At 38.3% G+C, this 18,013-nt stretch overlaps 1 long non-coding RNA gene across 1 annotated transcript; it reads right to left on the reverse strand.

The window, feature by feature from the left end:
- Positions 1-1,370: 1,370 nt before the first annotated feature.
- On the reverse strand, positions 1,371-17,652 carry LOC148658182 (uncharacterized). The gene is made up of 3 exons (XR_015940036.1): positions 17,404-17,652; positions 16,082-16,143; positions 1,371-1,457 (listed from the first exon to the last, which is right to left on the reverse strand). It is a non-coding gene; the product is annotated as an uncharacterized LOC148658182 (long non-coding RNA).
- Between the last annotated feature and the right edge of the window lie 361 nt (positions 17,653-18,013).

The following is an 18,013-nucleotide window of genomic DNA, read 5'->3' on the forward strand; positions in this document are numbered from 1 at the left end:
CCTTTGACTGCAAAACTGGGAAGATTCATTCATGTATTGAAAGCCTTCTTAGATGACACCTGGCTCAAATAAGTGCTTTATTTGGACTACCAGTCTGAATCAGGCTGTCTTAAAGGCACTTTGATGAGAGGGTGTACAGTACAACTCACCCAGGACTACTAATACATGCTGGATTATTCCCTTATCTACAACTTGATTTAAAAAGCAGAATATGGTACATAAAAACTGGAACAGTTTTTCTTTGACACTCAATCTTACACCTTCTGCATGACAGACTTTTCTGCATTAGAATGGCTTGTACACCCTAATCTGGTCATACCCAAATCACTTTCAATTTAAACCCCTTCTTTTGAATTGTTTAGCAAATCTGAAAAAACGTTCTGAACACATGTACACCTTTATTCCCTTAAATGTAACTAAACACTCATTGTGAAACACCGCAAAGTTGTTTTCAGAAACTCTTAGACAGAGAAGAACAGTAGCATTAAGCTTTGCAGTTTTATTTACTGAAATTACATGTTCTGATGTGTAAGGCACATTTTTTTCCAATCTGCACATATGTCATATCGTATGACACAAAGATGCCATTGTCAGTCAGTTGTAATAACTTAATGGTACAAAATGTGTATTATCCTATCATACACATAATACAAATTGACAGTGTAGTGTCTCTTCAAGGACAATGTCAATCATAAAAAACAAACTTCAGGTCACACACTGACATCCAGTGGCAAGCCACAATCAGGAGAAAGGAATCCTTTGGTAAGCATGGAACTGACACCTTTCAGTGACAGTGCATAATTGAGGCAAGATAAATGAGTTTTCATTAGAAATTGCTCAATGAACACATAATACTTGATACAATACAAACGGTTTACACAGAATACAACAGCCGCCCCCCAACATACACAAGACAATGTCATTCATTGAAGGCACGTATGAAAAAAGATGACGTAGTACTGTGCTGTGGTCAATTCTGCTTTTTGTCCTTAGAAACAAAAGAGGAAGCATACTCAAATGAAAGGACGGTGGTAAGGGATTTGCAGAATTTCTCAAACATTCCGATACAAAGCAAAGAGATCTGTAATGGGAGGAGGCAAAAAGATCCTTCTGCTGGTAGCAATGAGTCTGTGTTAGAGGAGTAATGCCCCTAGGTTATTCAACGGCGCCAGGGCGGGTCGCCACATAGACGAAGACCACGATGAGGAGCACCACCACAGCCAGGGTGGGCAGCACCACCGTGGCGATCTGCTGCCGTGCTTCCTGCATGGCTTGTTTCCTCTCTTTCTTGTCCTTGGAGGTCTCTTTCTTAGGCTTTCCTTTGAGCTGTCTCATGGCTTGCTCCTTCTCTGCACTCAACAGAAGGGGCTCTTCCCTGCTCGGCGCAACAATCAGATGTCGGTGATGAGGGTGCCGGTCCCGTTGACCACAGTGATAAAACCTCCAGGCCTCTCTTCCTGTCAGTGCAGAAATAATGCAATTAGGGACTGAAGAGAATACGCCAGGACCAAAGGATATCTAGAAAAGCAGAAATACACTTTATAACTTAAATTAAGGATTAAGAAATCTGCCCCACTCCAATGTTTCTTTATCACATAGTTCCTATCAACATATTTCATAAAAGCGAGATCTTTCAGTGCAATTCAAGTGAATGTATGGTAACATATCCTGTTAATAATTACTGTAAATGAAGTATACAAGCATACATACTCCTGAAACGCATCAAAAAGTGATCAAGCCCTACTGACATGTTATTAATAATGGACTCAAATAGTAGTCACTTAAAAGACTGGGCATTTGGACATAATTCATTCTAGCATATACTATATGGGATTCAAGGTTACCACAAACTCCTTTCCTAATGAAATTAACTAAAGGAAAATGTTACACTTTTGTAGCCACTGTCATTAAAAACTATATTCTTGTCTTTGGTTTGTCCTGTGAAACCCACTTTATTAACATAAACCCAATCGCTATTTCCATGTCTGAAGTAAAGGCAGTTCATAACTGTGCACAGTCAACTAAATCTTTTCCCCCTAAGGCTTTTCAACTGCAGAAACTGGTCCTTCAGCAAACTGTTTATTGGATTCTCTGTTGCACTAACCTGCCCCTACTCATTTCCAATCCACAATACTTTGCTGTAACCTAGAGCATCTATGTTGTGGGAATACAACGCTCTGTTTTCTGACTTTAAACACTGTACCTGGTAAAAATGAGAGAGACTATACACTACAGTACACAGCATTTGAGTTCAGAATTTCCCCCATCAGAACAGCATGTTCTTATTTGCTGTGTGCTGCCTATATTCTGGCACTCTGGGCTTTTACAGTATATGCACAATAACATTTTGAAATAGATTGAAAGCATGTTGCTTTAAATAGAATACATTTTCTTTCTCCATGACCGCTGATAAAATTAATTGGTATGTTGGATTTGTAGAATACCTAAGGAATGACTAATTTCAGTCAGGAACTCCAAAATGCAAACAAGAAGGGATGGAACTCATGGACGCTGGACCATGCCTAACATGGGGCAGAGAGAGATGGCATTAGACTAGCCCTGTGACCTCCTCTCTACAGGAACCACTGGGAAAGGGGAGAAGGTTCAGCACTTTAAGCCACAGAGTCAACACGTCATTACAGCATGACTTTCTCTAGGACTGCAATTTAGTCCCAAAGATGAGAAGAGCGAACTACAATTGCCAGATCCCCACTAAAAGCCCCTGTTAAAATTACCCTATCCCCACCTCCCAAAAAAAGCCTTGCAATCACTCAACTCTTTAAATCCACATTTTCTGTTTGAACTGCCATTTACTTCTGTAACCACTGCCTTTTCTAAGAGATTTTTTTTTTATGTTTGACTTTTTGAATACAAAAGATTTTCTTCTAAATGGATTTTTCATGCAAGCCATAAGCCATGGGGCTAATAACTATCGCAGCTGGACTTCCAGTTCTTTTTATCGTGAATGTGGTAAAAGCTATTTCCACTCATTCAAAATAACTGTCCTTTGTATTTGCAGGAGAGAAACATGAAAGTGCAGCGATTTACTTATGACACCTCTTTATTATCAGTAGGACTGTACAGTCCACAGAAAATCCTTGCTTGTTCTCCCAGTTTTTCTACATAAATCAGTATCCAAACAATATCTGAAAAACGGTGTGGAAACTGGATGATTTTAGCTTCATTTTTGGTTAAATTTCCCATTTGCCGCCAAGCTAGTATCACAATGGAGGATGTCCATCAACCTCAATGGCCACAAAAAAATCTGAAAGCATTATGATTCTCAACAGTGTTATATCTGCTGGCTGCTGCTAAAATACAATTAGAACAGTCACTTATCCTGACTTTATTCTTACATGCAGTCATAAGTTAAACCACAAATGTTAAATACATCACCAGATTGATCACTGCAATCTTTCCCTCTTTCCTAGCCCCTGCGTGTCTGTTTATTCAGCTCCAATTCTTCAACCCTCACCATTATCTGCTAGACGATTCAAAGTTAAGACTGCTCCACTGGGATACTAAATATTGCATACTTTATAGAAAACCGATCTGCCATCAGATAATGAGAAGAGTCAGTCCTATTTAATGCAACAAAAGCCAAGGACCCATGCATTTGGAACAAATATTGATTACATATTCATTTCCTACAGACATTGTTATATGGGACACCTCCAGCACTTACAGTTTATGGTCTCCTAGATGAAAGCAAATAGCTACTACTTATGAGTCATATTTGGTGGTAGAAATGGGAATGTACTGAAAGAGGTGTCATTTCCATGACAGAAAGTGAGATACTAGCAGAAAATGCCTCTCCATCTCCATCTTGATGATCCTGACAGCCCTTGTCACAGGTGAACTGGTCCAATAAATATTTCTGTGCACTACATACAGTGCCCTCCTTAGGTATTGGGACAGCAGAGTCAAAACTTATTTATGTTTTACAATCAAAACATTTGTGAGTGATCATAATATTAATTTGGATGCCAAGCACAATATAATATACAGTTGCAAAAAAAAGTTGTGAACCCTTTGGAATTGCCTGGATTTCTGCAAAAAATTACTCATAAAAATGTGGTCTGATCTTCAACTAAGTCCCAATAATATACAAACACAATCTGCTAATAACACACAAACAATTGTACTTCTTCTTCTCAATATTGAACACATCATTTAAACATTCACAGTCCAGGCTAGGAAAAAGTATTTGAAACCTTGTATTTAGTAACTGGTAGAACCTCCTCTAGCAGCACTAACCTAATATTTCTGGGATTCCTTGCATGAACAGCTCTCTTCAGGTCATGCCACAGCATCTCAATTGGGCTGAGGTCTGGACTCTGACTTGCACTTCATTTTTACTTAATACACATAAAAACACATTAATTCATAACCACAAAACACAAACAGGGACGAACCTACATCTCAAATTGTATTTAATTTCCTGAATGCAAAATTAAATTGTGCTTCACTAATGTAGCAGCAAATTACTCTCCCTTAGCCCTTTTCTCTAAAGAGCAATCAGAGCTAAGGGAAGTAGACATCATTGGAAAGGAAAAGCATGCATCCTGTGAACTTTGTGAAAGCCTGGGCACAGTACTGTGGTCTATTGATCCCTTGTCTTTCACAAACACTGATCTAAAAGCTTGTCAGACTCTCAATCTGGGTTCACTAGCCTGAATGTGAGCCAATATGAACCTGTCCTGTATTGCAAATACAGCAAATAACCTCTTAGGTATTCACCTAGCACCCTGGCTCTTGACTTAGTGAAGTCTGGTGTGGCTGTGCTACCTTATTTTCTCTTTCATTTAAACCCTGAAATGGATCTGAAATGTATAGGGAAAACAGACATTCATATTCCTTAATTTTACTACCTAAAATATTTTGTCCATGCAACATGGTGCATTTTCACATTTTCTGGATAGTAGTTTATGCTTTGTGAAATATTTTATCCTTGAAAAAACTAAAAACCTATTCCTTAATTTTACTACCTAAAATATTTTGTCCATGCAACATGGTGCATTTTCAAATTTTCTGGGTAGTAGTGTATGCTTTGTGAAATATTTTATCCTTGAAAAAACTAAAAAAAGCCAAACAGGTCATTCTAAGATAAATCTGCATGCCTGGCTGTTCTAAAAAGGTCCTTAAAATAGCAGGGTCTGCTGGGAAAAGCTTTATCAGGACAAAGTTCAGAAGAAATGCAAAGGAGCTTAATGTTTAAGGAACAAAACTTCACATAAAGGGGACATTTCACAGGCCGCTGGTTATACAAAATTGATTTTTGTATAGTCAAGCTGAAAAAAAAAACACAACTGTTAGGCAGGACTGATTATATAAATAAAAATAAATAACATAAATACACTTACAAGCTATCTAAACTAATAAAATGTCCAAAGTGTTTTACCAATTACTGTAAACATTAAGACAGGAGACATTAAAACAGGGCGATAATGCATCTCTGTTAAAAACGTAGGATTATTAGTCACAGACCTAACTGTCCACAGTGCCAGCAATTACAATGAATGTTTTGGGAATTCTATGTTTCCCGATAATGGTTTAAGTAAAGAGCTACATTAGCCTCAATCACAGGGACTCAAGGACTCTTGCTTGAGAAAGCCAAATCCTTTAAACAAGGTTTAAACCTCCCCCAACTCTTGATGATGGAATACTTTCTTTCCAAATCTCTTTATTCACATACAGCCTTTCACACTTCCTCTTTCTGTTTCCCAGATTTCAGTCTCTTTGGATCTCCTTTCCCCAACTCCTGTAAGCATTCTCTTTCACTAGTCCACTATACCCCACCCTCTGTCTCATACTCCTGCCCTCAGCCTCATTATCTCACCACCCGAGAAAGTTGTTTTTCTTCCTTCTTTCTGCTTTCCAGTGTGGAATTTACATCCATCTGCTGTAAATATCACAGATTCAACTGAAAAAAACTTTCATTTGTTTTCAGCTTTAACTACCATTCATGTTTACACTTTATAAACAACACAGGAAAATAATACTATTTTTATATGGTATAGTGCGTGAGAGTGTTTACTTTCTTTCAGCCTACACAAAAACTGCAAAGTTCTGCAGAGAGAAAAAAAAACAATCCTAATATGTGTCTTTGATCAATCTTGTTTGCCTGATACTGCTCTGAGCTTGTACAATGTATACATTATTTAAGTACTCCAACGCTTAGACAACAGTTTAAAATAATATACTGTATATGGATGTGACAGTCTTTACCTTTTTATAATGGTTTATTACAAGTGTACACCCAAGATTTGCACTATTCATAAAAAATGAACAGAAACAAATGTATAAAATGCTAGGCATCCAGAAGAAAAAAAACTATGCAACAATTACTGGCACTAAACTGTCAAGATGCTGGATACGACTGCAAATTTTCCCTTTGGATTACTTTCATGAACTGGCTATGAAACTTTAATACATCTTCTCCCCCCAAAAAATCAATTCCCTCAATTCTACAGAGGTTTATTTACACAGTCTGCATGTTCTCACAAGCCAGAACAAAACCCACAGTCAACAATGTCTGGAATATAGTAGCGCTGTAAAACATTACACTGCTTCTTCCCATCATTTCCAGTGCAAGAGCCTCTGCAGCTGCCTCACTGTAGGCCTTTCCAAGAAGACTACTGGCAGCACAAAACTTGCACAGAATTTAATTTCAAGCAAAATATTTGCACAGATCATTCAACGGCATCCCATTTCATTACCACAAACCACAACGTCAGTGAACCAGACCAGCTCCTCTGCACAAACTGCACAAAAGGGTGAGAGGGAAAGCACACTTAGAAAACTGTAAATGTGCAAATATACTTTTACAAGGTGGTGGAAGACAAATATTAGTAACTGTCTGAACAGCATTCTCATGCATCAAGTTTTCCATCCCCCTCAACACTGTAGATTACAGCAGGAATGTTGACTCAAAGTAGCAGTGTTGATGCTATACACTAACATACTGGAATATAAAAATTAGTGGGGGTCTACACAAGCACACAAAGTTTACATTACGATGCTAAAACGTCTAAATTGTACTATTCCCCAATTGTCTTCAAGAACTAATGTAGAACAAAATAACATGTAACTTAATTGCACATTCATATACAGTAGGGTCTCGACAGCCGATATTTAACATTCGCAAATCCACTAATTCACAATGCAGCCTGGCTAACAGGCCCTTGAATGAAAGAAGAGCAGAACGGTATGAAACTGAGCCAAAGGTTAAGTGCAACTCTCAAATTAACCGCACATCAGACAAGGATCATGAGTTGAACGTAGCTAGTTAGTCAGGCAGTTCCTGCCTCCCGCCCAGGAACACTCTTTCCAGCATCTGCATCTCAACCTGGTCAGTGCGATCTACCAGTGTCAATTTGGAGTTTTGATATGGGAAAAACAGACTCTGGGCACATCAGTACAATAGCGATACCCATCACTAAAATAACCAGCTTACAGCAAAAAAAGAAAGCATGTGACTCATGCTATGGTGAACAAGTAATGTTCCCCATTTTAGAAAAAATAATTTCCTACCTTAAATGTGAGCATTGGCACTGAGAAGGAGCTGCTAGTTTTTCCATCGTCAGGGCAGTAGCAGCTGGATGTAAGTCTCAGGCAGACCACAAGGTGACAATCTGTCATAGGAGATCTGTACTTTGACTTTATTTTCATGTGAGAGAATGCATATGCACACAAACAGGTCGATCCAAAAAAAAGGCAGAGAAGTAAAAGGCAGATCTTACGTTGGGATACTTCTCCTCCAACAGCAGATGAAGTGGAACACCCTCTTCATCTCAGCTGCTGCCCTGGCTTTTATCTGAATGTCATTTTGCAGAGTGAGAATTTCATTCTCCACTGCTGTTGTGTCGAGGTGAAAGAGTGATCCCACTTTCGAGGCTATATCATCCACACCTATATCTGGGCAAATCGGGAAGCACACGTCTGAGGCAACAGGCCCAGTAATGCAAAGTCAGTGAAACGTGTGCTGAACTCGGATGAGAGGTCCTGAACTTGTTCAATGTAATGTGCACTGTCAAGCTGTGCTGTGTCTTTGCCCTGACGCTCAAGCTCTGAATGCATACGATTAATGTAGCACAGGTCTTGGCGTTAAAGCTTACTTGAGAGCACTTGTCATTTTCTCTTGAACGTGTTGACACAGCTGATCATGTCGATGACATTTTTATTTTGTCCCTGCAGCTCGGCATTCAGCTCATTCAGCAGTTTAGTCAGGTCTGTGAGGAATGCTAAATCCAGAAGCCACTGGTCATACTCTAATTGGGCATATACGGCCTGTTTAGATGACTTGAGAAACTCTTTGATTTCAGGCAACAGCTCTCTGAACCTCGCCAAAAATTTACCTCTGCTGAGCCATCGCACATCAGCGTGCAGCAACAAGTCCGTGTGGTCTGCGCCTGCTTCCTCCAGGTGCGAGCGAAATAGCCTGCACTTTAAGCTGCTTGCCCGAATTGAATACACAACCTTCGCAATGTCCATTACGTCTTTCAGATTTAAAATCTTTCCACAGAATTCTTGCTGATGAATTATGCAGTGATAAGGAATAAAATCCAGAAAGGTTTCATTTTGTTTGCACAGTGCAATGAATCCACTGGTGTGGCCAGCCATCGCCGGTAATTGAAACAAGTTTAAAAACGGGCAGCTCAGTCTTGTTCACCAATTGCATTAAAACTTGAAAAATATCATCACCCCATGTGTGCCCTTTTAGAGGTTTAACTGCGAGTAGTTTCTCTTTTGTGCACTTGTCCTCAGACACCATTCAAATAAAAATACATATGTGCGCCGTATCGACCATATCGGTATGTCCTTTTTCTGTTGACCCTCAAGGTCTTTTGCCATTGCTTCACATCGCCTTATTACAGCATTTCTTGACAACTGAATGTCTCTGATGGCAGCTGCAATTTCATTTTTATTTTTGAAATCTCCAGACAGCGAGTCAGCAGCCTCAGCAAACGCTTCTTTTAAGACCTCTCCATCGCTGGATGACTTTTGGTGTTTAGCCAGGACGTGGCTCACATGGAACGACGCGATGGTGGCCACTTTCCCTCTTGTATTGGGCCTCCTGAAAAATGACTGCTGTGCTGCTGTTACCGGGAAAGTCTGCATCATAAGTTTGGTGTGAAGTTTTGAAATGTTGTTCTATGTTTCCTATGTTTCGGTCTCTTTCCTTCACTCATTTTCGCTCAGACACTACGATGATCAAATAGGCAATCAAACGTATCAAACTGTTGACGAATTTATCATGGCCAGTCTGTTTCGCTCCGCTATGCACTGTAGGGAATGTGGGGTTCCTGCGGCAATAACCGAGACAACGTTCTTGGGTACCACACACTTTCTTTATTTACAGAAGTCAGCCAGCACCCAGGCAACAGAGACTTTTACAAACAACCCAACAAGGGTTAAACACACACAAGGGCAGTAAAATGTATGAGATAACATGCATAGATTTAAATGGATGATTAGGCTATTGAAACATTCTTGCAATCGACTGGCAAGCACTCCACAATCGACCACTGGTTGGGCACCGTTGATGTAGAGGATGCAGATTTATGTTGATTATTTGATCTGATTAATACAGGTTTGTGATTAATGCTGTTAGTTTTAGTTGATCAATGTTATTTTAATTATCTTAAAGCCAATGCATTAGTACTATAATCATCATATAAAGGAGTGATGGTTATGTATTTTTATCATTCATATTATATACTGTAGCACATTATACTACAGTATGTATAATAGTATAGGTTATACTTGGTTATAAATGAATTTGCTCAAGTAGGTAGCTGCATCAGCATGCGTAGGCTGCAAAGGAACAAGTAAAGGTTTATTCCATTGAATAAACCCGTTACCTGTTCCTCTGCAGCCTACACATGCTGACGCAGCTACCTACTTGAACGTTTATTCCATGCTGAAAAGAGAAGAAAAGAAACAACGTTTCAGCTGTGGAGTCTTCTTGGGGTGTGTCACCAAAATGCTGTTTTTTTCTTCTCTTATAAATTAATTTGGCTATTCACGATAGTTCTCTGCACCAAACCCTTGCAAATGTTGAGACCCTATTGTACATACAAATTATAAATGCATATCAATTGCAAATTCTAGATCTCAAGTTTAACGATTATTGAGCTACTACCAATCTATTTATAAACTGACCATCTTTCTGTAGCAGCAACCTCAGAAAATTAAAAATATTTTTAAATTAAGGCACTGCACAAATGCAAGCTATTAAAAAGCTATAATGCCTGCTAGAAGCTTGTTAGCCAAATTAGGAGAAAGTATTACATACTTCACTTTGGGGGGGGGAAAAAACAGGGATCCCTACAACAGCCTTTTCATCTGTGGAAATATTCTGTTACCCTCATACTAAGTCACTGTTTTATATAGTAAACTACACTCCTCAGCCATTATTACACATGTTAATTACAGACTTCATGCTATCTTTATTAACTGTACAGCAGATTAAGAACTCTAAATTTATATAAATTCCAACAACAGAAATCCCAAAAGTGTAAATGTAAATTTATTGAAAGCTGAAGAGATGGTAACCCAAAGACTTTGGAAGGCTGAATGCCCTAATTTTACAAACTGTTGTCAGGTATGTTACAGAAAGAATATGGCCTAATAAGTAAATAAACTTCAGGTTTCACAAAAGGTGGACAGTCTAATTGCATAGCAATGTTTGATACTGGTATCTTTGCATGGTATCGAAATGTTCTCATTGTGGAAGCCACAGTCTTCACAGGTTTATTTTCATCTTTTGGAAGATTCTGCTGGCTTTCCTAGGGACCACAAAGAGATGACACTGGTAGTCATAGCAACAGAACACTAGGCTGTGTTGAGGAATCTAAACTTAATAAAACAAAAACAAATGAATGAGACAGTAACAAGAGTATTAAAATGATAGTAGTCATTAATTCTCTCAATCTAAAGGAAAATGACACTGCATATCACACAATAACATGAAGATGTACTTTTTCAAATAAAACTTGTGGCAGTTTTACGGAGCTCTTTTATTACTTTATTCCTGATGGTAACAGATCAGCTGTGTGCGTAATCAGTTTAACCTTCCTAAATTAAACCACGCCAAAAGGGTCATCCTATGTGATTTTCTCCTACTGCTATAATTTATCCAATTCCAAGGTCCATTCATTTATACAGTAAAATATCACTTTGTGAACAGCATCTTCCATAATTCTCTCAATAACGCTGCTAACGAGGCGTCAGAGCAGTGCCTTTGAAACAACTGGCACACTTAATTGGCTCCATTGTGATTACAAAGCTTGATAAATTGATGCATTTTGGAGAGCGAGCCACAATAACACAATGCAAAGCATCATAAAACAGACAATTGAGCGAGTCAGAAATATTTTATCCCATATAAAATTATTTCAGGCCTCTCAAACTTATACATCCCTTTTTTAAATATCCTGATCTAACTCTATGATTAGAAACATGTTTGCTTAACTAGCATGGGGTATTAGTATTCAAAACAGATTGAAAAAAAAGGTTTGCAATCGCAATAAATGGTCTGAAATGTTAATATAGTGAAATGCGTTTCTTAAAATCTCTTAAAATAGTCCAATCTTCTATTCATAGTATTAGCGCATTTCTTTCCTAATACTGAGCTCGGCGCCTCGATTATCCTGGAATGATCACCAATCCGATAAAAGATGTCCTGCTTTTACCTCTTCACTTTGACTAAAACAACAGATCACACAGGTAAGAAACTACAAGTACGACGTGTGGGGCTGACAAGAGTTTCAGTTCACTGGTTGAGCTACAGTCAGAGTAGCCAGTGTAGTGTCAAATAAACCTCACTTAAGAGTGCAACAAAGGAAAAAAGAAGAGATAGACAAGTAAAACACTATATCCTATCAAAGGGCTCTACAAAAGGTCTGTAGATACAATTTTATGTAGTCTAAGGTGCTGCTTATGGTGCTACCAGTGAGTACTGTCAGGGGAGGGGGAGGAGGGAACCATACAAATATTTGCTCCACGACCTAGGATCACCACATTCCACCACTATTTCAGTTCTGCATTGTTCACAGCAAATTCCAGCCTTGCCACAATGGTCTATTTAATTTCATCAACATTTCCCTTCCCATGAAAGCAATATATACAATAGACTTTTCAAAAGCGACACTGATTGCGAGTACAATTTAACAAGACTAAAAGCCTCTAATAAAGTATGACAGGCATCTAAGAAAATTATTCATAAACCTCAACAAAACAAACTGTCAAAACACACTGCATGTTTGCTTTTGACCACAAGAAATGTATTATTTTAAGCTCCAAACCCTGAATGTTGTTGCTATGCAATCCACTCAGTATCCTTTAGTTTTGATTTTTTTTCTGCTGAACTTATATATACATCTATTCTGTGTCTTTCCTTATCAAGTAAAACATCAGTTGCTCAAGAGGTTATTTTTTACTTGGCTTAAAAAAACTTTCATGTCTAGACTGATGTTTTTTTGTGTTCACAGCAGTATTCCAGGAAGCCAGTGTAACCCTGAAGTTGACAATTTTTTAAAATGTTTGCAGAATTTCCATCGGAATGGACACCGGGTGTAAATGGGTTAAGTCCGAGTCATTTCAACTTCCATTAGAACCAAACGATACTAAGCATTATAAGAAACCTCTCTCGTAACTGCAACAAATTCACAAGTTATCAAAAAAAATAAACCATGGTCACAAGTTAATGCCTTTGGAAGCAATACAGCATGTACAGTACATCTGTGACGCACACTGCTCCAAGCTGCAGATACGGATTTATGGGATTTCTCATGTAGCACTTGGGCAAGCATGTGCCTTGGGCAATAGGAGCAGTAGTGCCAATCTTGGGAAATAAGAGGTTCGTCTTGACCAGGCAAGGACCATACTCCAGACATTCATTCAAACACTCATTTGATTAACCAGTGATGAACAGACTATTGTCACTAATGAGACCTGCAGTTGTATCAGATAACTGAACACTGCAGATGAAGCAATCCCTAGTATAGACAAATCTGCTGATTCGTACTTGTCATTTTTTTAGTTCGTAAGCAGATTTCATGATAATTACCACTGGTTACAATCATGCCTGACCATTACATTAATACGGCTTCACCTCCCTCCAAGACATGGAGTGGAATCATCATAGCCAGTCTACGATTATTTCAGCTATCACATACAGCAATCACAAACTGATTAAATCAAACTGTGGTGCACACACTTGACAGAAAGCAATTGACCTTTCATTTTTATCAGGCTTAACCTTCAGCTCTTCAAGCATCAACAAAAGATACTGGACTCAATAAGACGACAAGTCTCCCTGGCTACAGCATAATGAGTGCCCATTATAGTAAATGCAGCATTGTTAAGGCTGGGGGTAGCTGCCAAGGTGTACATTGTGCTCAGTACACTTTAATTTGCAAAGCATGGGGGGCAGTCCCCTGCTGTAGTACAAAGTTCTAGCCAATTCTAGCACATACAGAAATTTATATCAGTGGCATGCAAGTTTAGGGGCTGTGACGATTAAGTATCTCACAGAAGAAGAAGTCAGTTAAATGGAAAGACCTGTATAATTTAAAATGACCAGGTGCCATAGATAGTGTTTGCTTTACTGTTCTGACCATTCTGAAGCCATTTATTACGGATTCAGACAGAAACAGGATTGTCCAATTCTGGTCCTGGAGGGCCAGCCTACCTGCAAGTTTAAAGCAGCAGCAGTTAAATTGGTCTAGTTAAGCCAGTAACCAGCTTGTTTACCTCATTAAGAGCTGAGTTGGAATGAAAAGCTGTAGACACACTGTCCCTCTGGGACCATGATTGGACATTCTTGTACTAAAATACTGCCCTGTATGTGTCTGACATACTTGTCATGTGTTTATTAAGCAGTGCAAGTATAAAAGCCCGGAAAAAAAAATCTATCCACTCCCTTTATATTTATTGCTTTATGAAGACAAATATACCAAAAACTGGACAATCTGACTTTCAAGTTAAAGTCTCAAAGTGTGTTACACAAGGTCTGACATAAAGCTCTCTGTGTTACTGTGTCCATTCAGTCAGCTGGGCTCAACCTTCACTGAATAATACATTCAAACTCACAAATACCTGTGTGTTGTTATAAGATTGGGCCGCTGAGCCTTGTGCAGATCATCATAAAACTGCACATACTTTTGGTATAGATATGGAAAATAGTTCTTCCGACAGCTGTAACAAGGGAAATTATTTAAAGGTTTCCATGTCCTTCCAAGTCCTTTCCCATGCTAGATGGCAGTATAATTTACTTTCAACTCTTCCATGTTGTCTTTAGGCCTTCACATTTGGCCCTTCTCTTGTCTCCCTCTTTAAGGCTAACCCAAGACATGACACCACTTCAGTCAGCCCGGATGCTAGATAATATTTATATTTAGGGAACAATTTCTATTTTTAACAACCTCCTGAAGTCACTTCCACTTCCCAGGGTCAAATATAACAGATTGCTAGCGTTAGTAATTGTATTACTTTTTAGACGCACAATTATGGATTAGGTTCCTCCCTTACACAGAACAATAGCAATTAGACAACTGAGTTGAGAGCCTGATTGCTTAGTATAATGCTTCTACTTTTAATCAAAAATAGTAAAAAGTAGGCTAAATAAAACACTAAAGTCTTTTGTAATGTCATAATAAGGGGAATTATTTTGTTCTCAAAGAAGATGTTTACTAATCTTCGGTGCATTTTAAAAGCATATGATCCTGATTTATGGTTGTAACTCATACAACTCATCTCTAAACTGACTGTAAGAGTCCAGCTGTGCCTCGAGATCAATGTGTTTCCATGACTAATGTTAAAAGTGAAAAACTTCACAAAGACCTCCTACATTGGAATCCACAAAGAGTTATCTGCAGAATCCATTTAATAAGGCAACCAGAATCAGGAATTTGAGAATTTTAAGAATAAAACTTCATATTATTTGTTCTCTTGATTTAATGAGAGCTTGTTTGCACCAAAACACTTAAAACTTTGGACAGTAATATTGTCCAGTATCATCTCAGTATTTTTTTAAGTAGGGATGACAATGTCGACAGTTTTCCTGTTGCACTCGTAAAGTAAAATTCGAAGGATTTCAAGAAATATGAAAACCATAAAGTTGAACAGTCAATACCAAGTTTTTTTATTAAAAAATATTTCATGAACTCTGTTCCTTTTCTTGGACTCCGTGTAACATTAATAAAATGACTGACACATCTTTGCTCGTGACTGACAAAGAAACCAAGTGTACTTAAGCATAATGCGAGTGCATTTAGTCAGATACACCATTTATTGGTCCACTGCTTATAAAAGGCCCCTGGCAAGACCTGCAGTTTGTCTGCCTTAAAATGTGCAAGTCGTCACATGTGAAGAGTATTACGAATGTTCCTGAACTGACATCGAAAATGTGTCATCTGTTAAACGTGTAAAAAGACTTTTTGTATTTGCTGTGCTGAATCTACTATCAATGCACACACAGCAAAACCACTGCACAGCACTTCTGTGCTTTTGGACTGTCCTGCATAATGGAGACCAAGATTCTGACACCCAAAGCTTGGCTTAACCCTAGAAGGCTGTACGTTCTTTTCCTGCAAAACCTTACAGCCAGTAAACCTTTTATTGTCCAAATTTTGGACCATTAAATGTCACGTCATAACTTGTGTGCTAATACAGCATAAACGTAAAAAGGTTGTACCTGCATTAAACCTTCTACACAAATACTTAATTGAAATTGTTATTTTGCGACAGGGCTAATGATATTTTGTTCCCCATATTTCCAATTTGTCCTGTATATAAACCAACAGTTCTTTCCAATAAGACTGTTTGACACTTTGGTTACATTTCAACCAGGCATACTCAAGGAAAAGCATTCAATCCTAAATGCCATTAATAAAGTATTCTGACCAACCCCTTTAAGATCAGAAACTAGTTCTTGCACTAGAAGGACGGACCCGTGATAAATTGTTTTTGTACACTTTAGTTTAAGGAACGGTTCTAAGCTTTGACTACAAAAAAAAATGCTTTTACACCACCAATTTAACTCTGAAAAGGCAATTCTGCGTGTTTGTCTACTTACCAATTACTGCTGATGTTCAAGCTGTTAGAAGTACTGAAAGCCTATCCCCCGGGCTTTATGTCCTGTTAAGAACAAATACACTTTGACACTAGATGAAAGCAGCTTCTCACACTAAATACCTTACCTAATTAAGAGAAAGCTGCACATTTTCCATCACATTCTATGGTTCTGATTTAAACAGCATAGCAGGCACTTTTAGGGTTCTAAGAGCATAAGTGAAAAAAGTGATGTGCAGTATTTGAAACCTCTAAAATAACTATTTAATCCATAATACATTCATATCAATGAGTATCTGTTGGGAAACCGATTCCCTTAAATTTTCAGTGACATTTTAGTTTAAGGAAATTAAGCATATTTTATAAACAAAAAAGTGCGTGTAGAGGCATATCCATGAGCCAGTCTACATTGCAAGACAGACTGGCTAAACTGCGGATATAGCTGAATATTAATCAAATATAACTATTTTTTTCATGTGTAAAAGGGAGACTTATTTAACCTAATCCGTATAAGCATTAGTGTATTGATTACATCAGTAGTACTTATTATATTTGAAGAGGAATAATGTCATTTTAATTGAATTTTACATTTAATGCTCAATCCTTTTATGTACAGGTATATGATTATTGTACCTGTTAAACCAAAAAAAGCAACGCTATTGGGCTCGGGTAACAAAGGTAAATGTTTTTTTTTTGCAGGTTAAGTAGCAATGAGCAGGAAAAATACATTAAATACTGAGTTAACTGAGTACGATTACTTATTTATTACTATTTTTATCTTTTGCAACTGCAGTGTATTCAATACATACATGCATATAACGTAATTCCTCTGTGCTTTAAGACAGACCTCATTTCTTTAAAAAAAACTACAGCTACTTAGACCTGCTTTCTACACAAAGCAATCTGAAACCAGCCGAGTTGAGTTCGCGATTCTATTTAAAAACGGAAACACAACGCCAGGTTTTATTATTTGCCATTTTCAGCAGTACATTCCCTTCCAGAAACAGTTGGGACAGTTGAGAACTACGTTAAGTTACAAAATACGAAGTACTCAATTCGTAAATTTTAACCGAGTGAGACTACGTGTGACTCTTGTTTGATAAACCTACCAAGACCCGAAATCAAACACTGTATGCGTTTTAATTCACAAGATGAAAGGCCCTTCTCTAAATGAAAGCACTGCAGATCTACTTTGTAACTTCAGAAAGTTGCCTGTTCGTAAATGTACAGTTGCTCGTGTTAATCCACAGGCGCAAGACTGCGTGTTACAAGTAGCACTTCACAGTTGCCTGTCAGACTGTACTTAACAAACAAGACTTTACTTACCTACAGCGGAAGAGAAGCGGTTTTTATTTTACGAAAATATATTAAACTCCGTCTTGTTCTTGTTTCATGCGGAGGTTTCCAGAAATCACGTACGACTCCTTAGCATTTAGCCTCTATACAGTCTGCCGTGCTAGGCTGCAGACCCCCCCCCCGTCTCCCGTTTGACTTGTCTCCGGATTACGTGGCAGCAGAGCAGTCAGTCTCAACCCGTATAGAGGGGAGGCCGAGAAAGGCACCGGAATAGCGCAGTCTACCGGACAGGAGCGGAGTAGCGCTGGCACTGCCGCAACCCGAATGAAATGCTTCCTGTCTTACCTAGGCAGGACGCTTGCGTAAATGCGCAACAAGTTGTTAAAAGTATTTATGGAATATCTACATATGCACTTATTGACTTTGCAATATCCACAAGCAAGGCAGAGTCTGATTACTGTATGTTTTGCACATGTATTTCAATGAAATTAAATGCAGGCAGAGGTGACGTTTGTGCTTTTATTAAGTTATATTTGCCAAACATTCCATTTGAAAATAAACTTAATACAATACGGCGCTCCATGTTTACCATAAATATTGATAAAATCCTTAATAATATCATGCTGGTTTGCATAATGAA

The sequence above is a fragment of the Lepisosteus platostomus genome, chromosome 7, assembly GCF_059453375.1.
Source record: "Lepisosteus platostomus isolate fLepPlt1 chromosome 7, fLepPlt1.hap1, whole genome shotgun sequence".
Taxonomy (NCBI): Eukaryota; Metazoa; Chordata; class Actinopteri; order Semionotiformes; family Lepisosteidae; genus Lepisosteus; species Lepisosteus platostomus.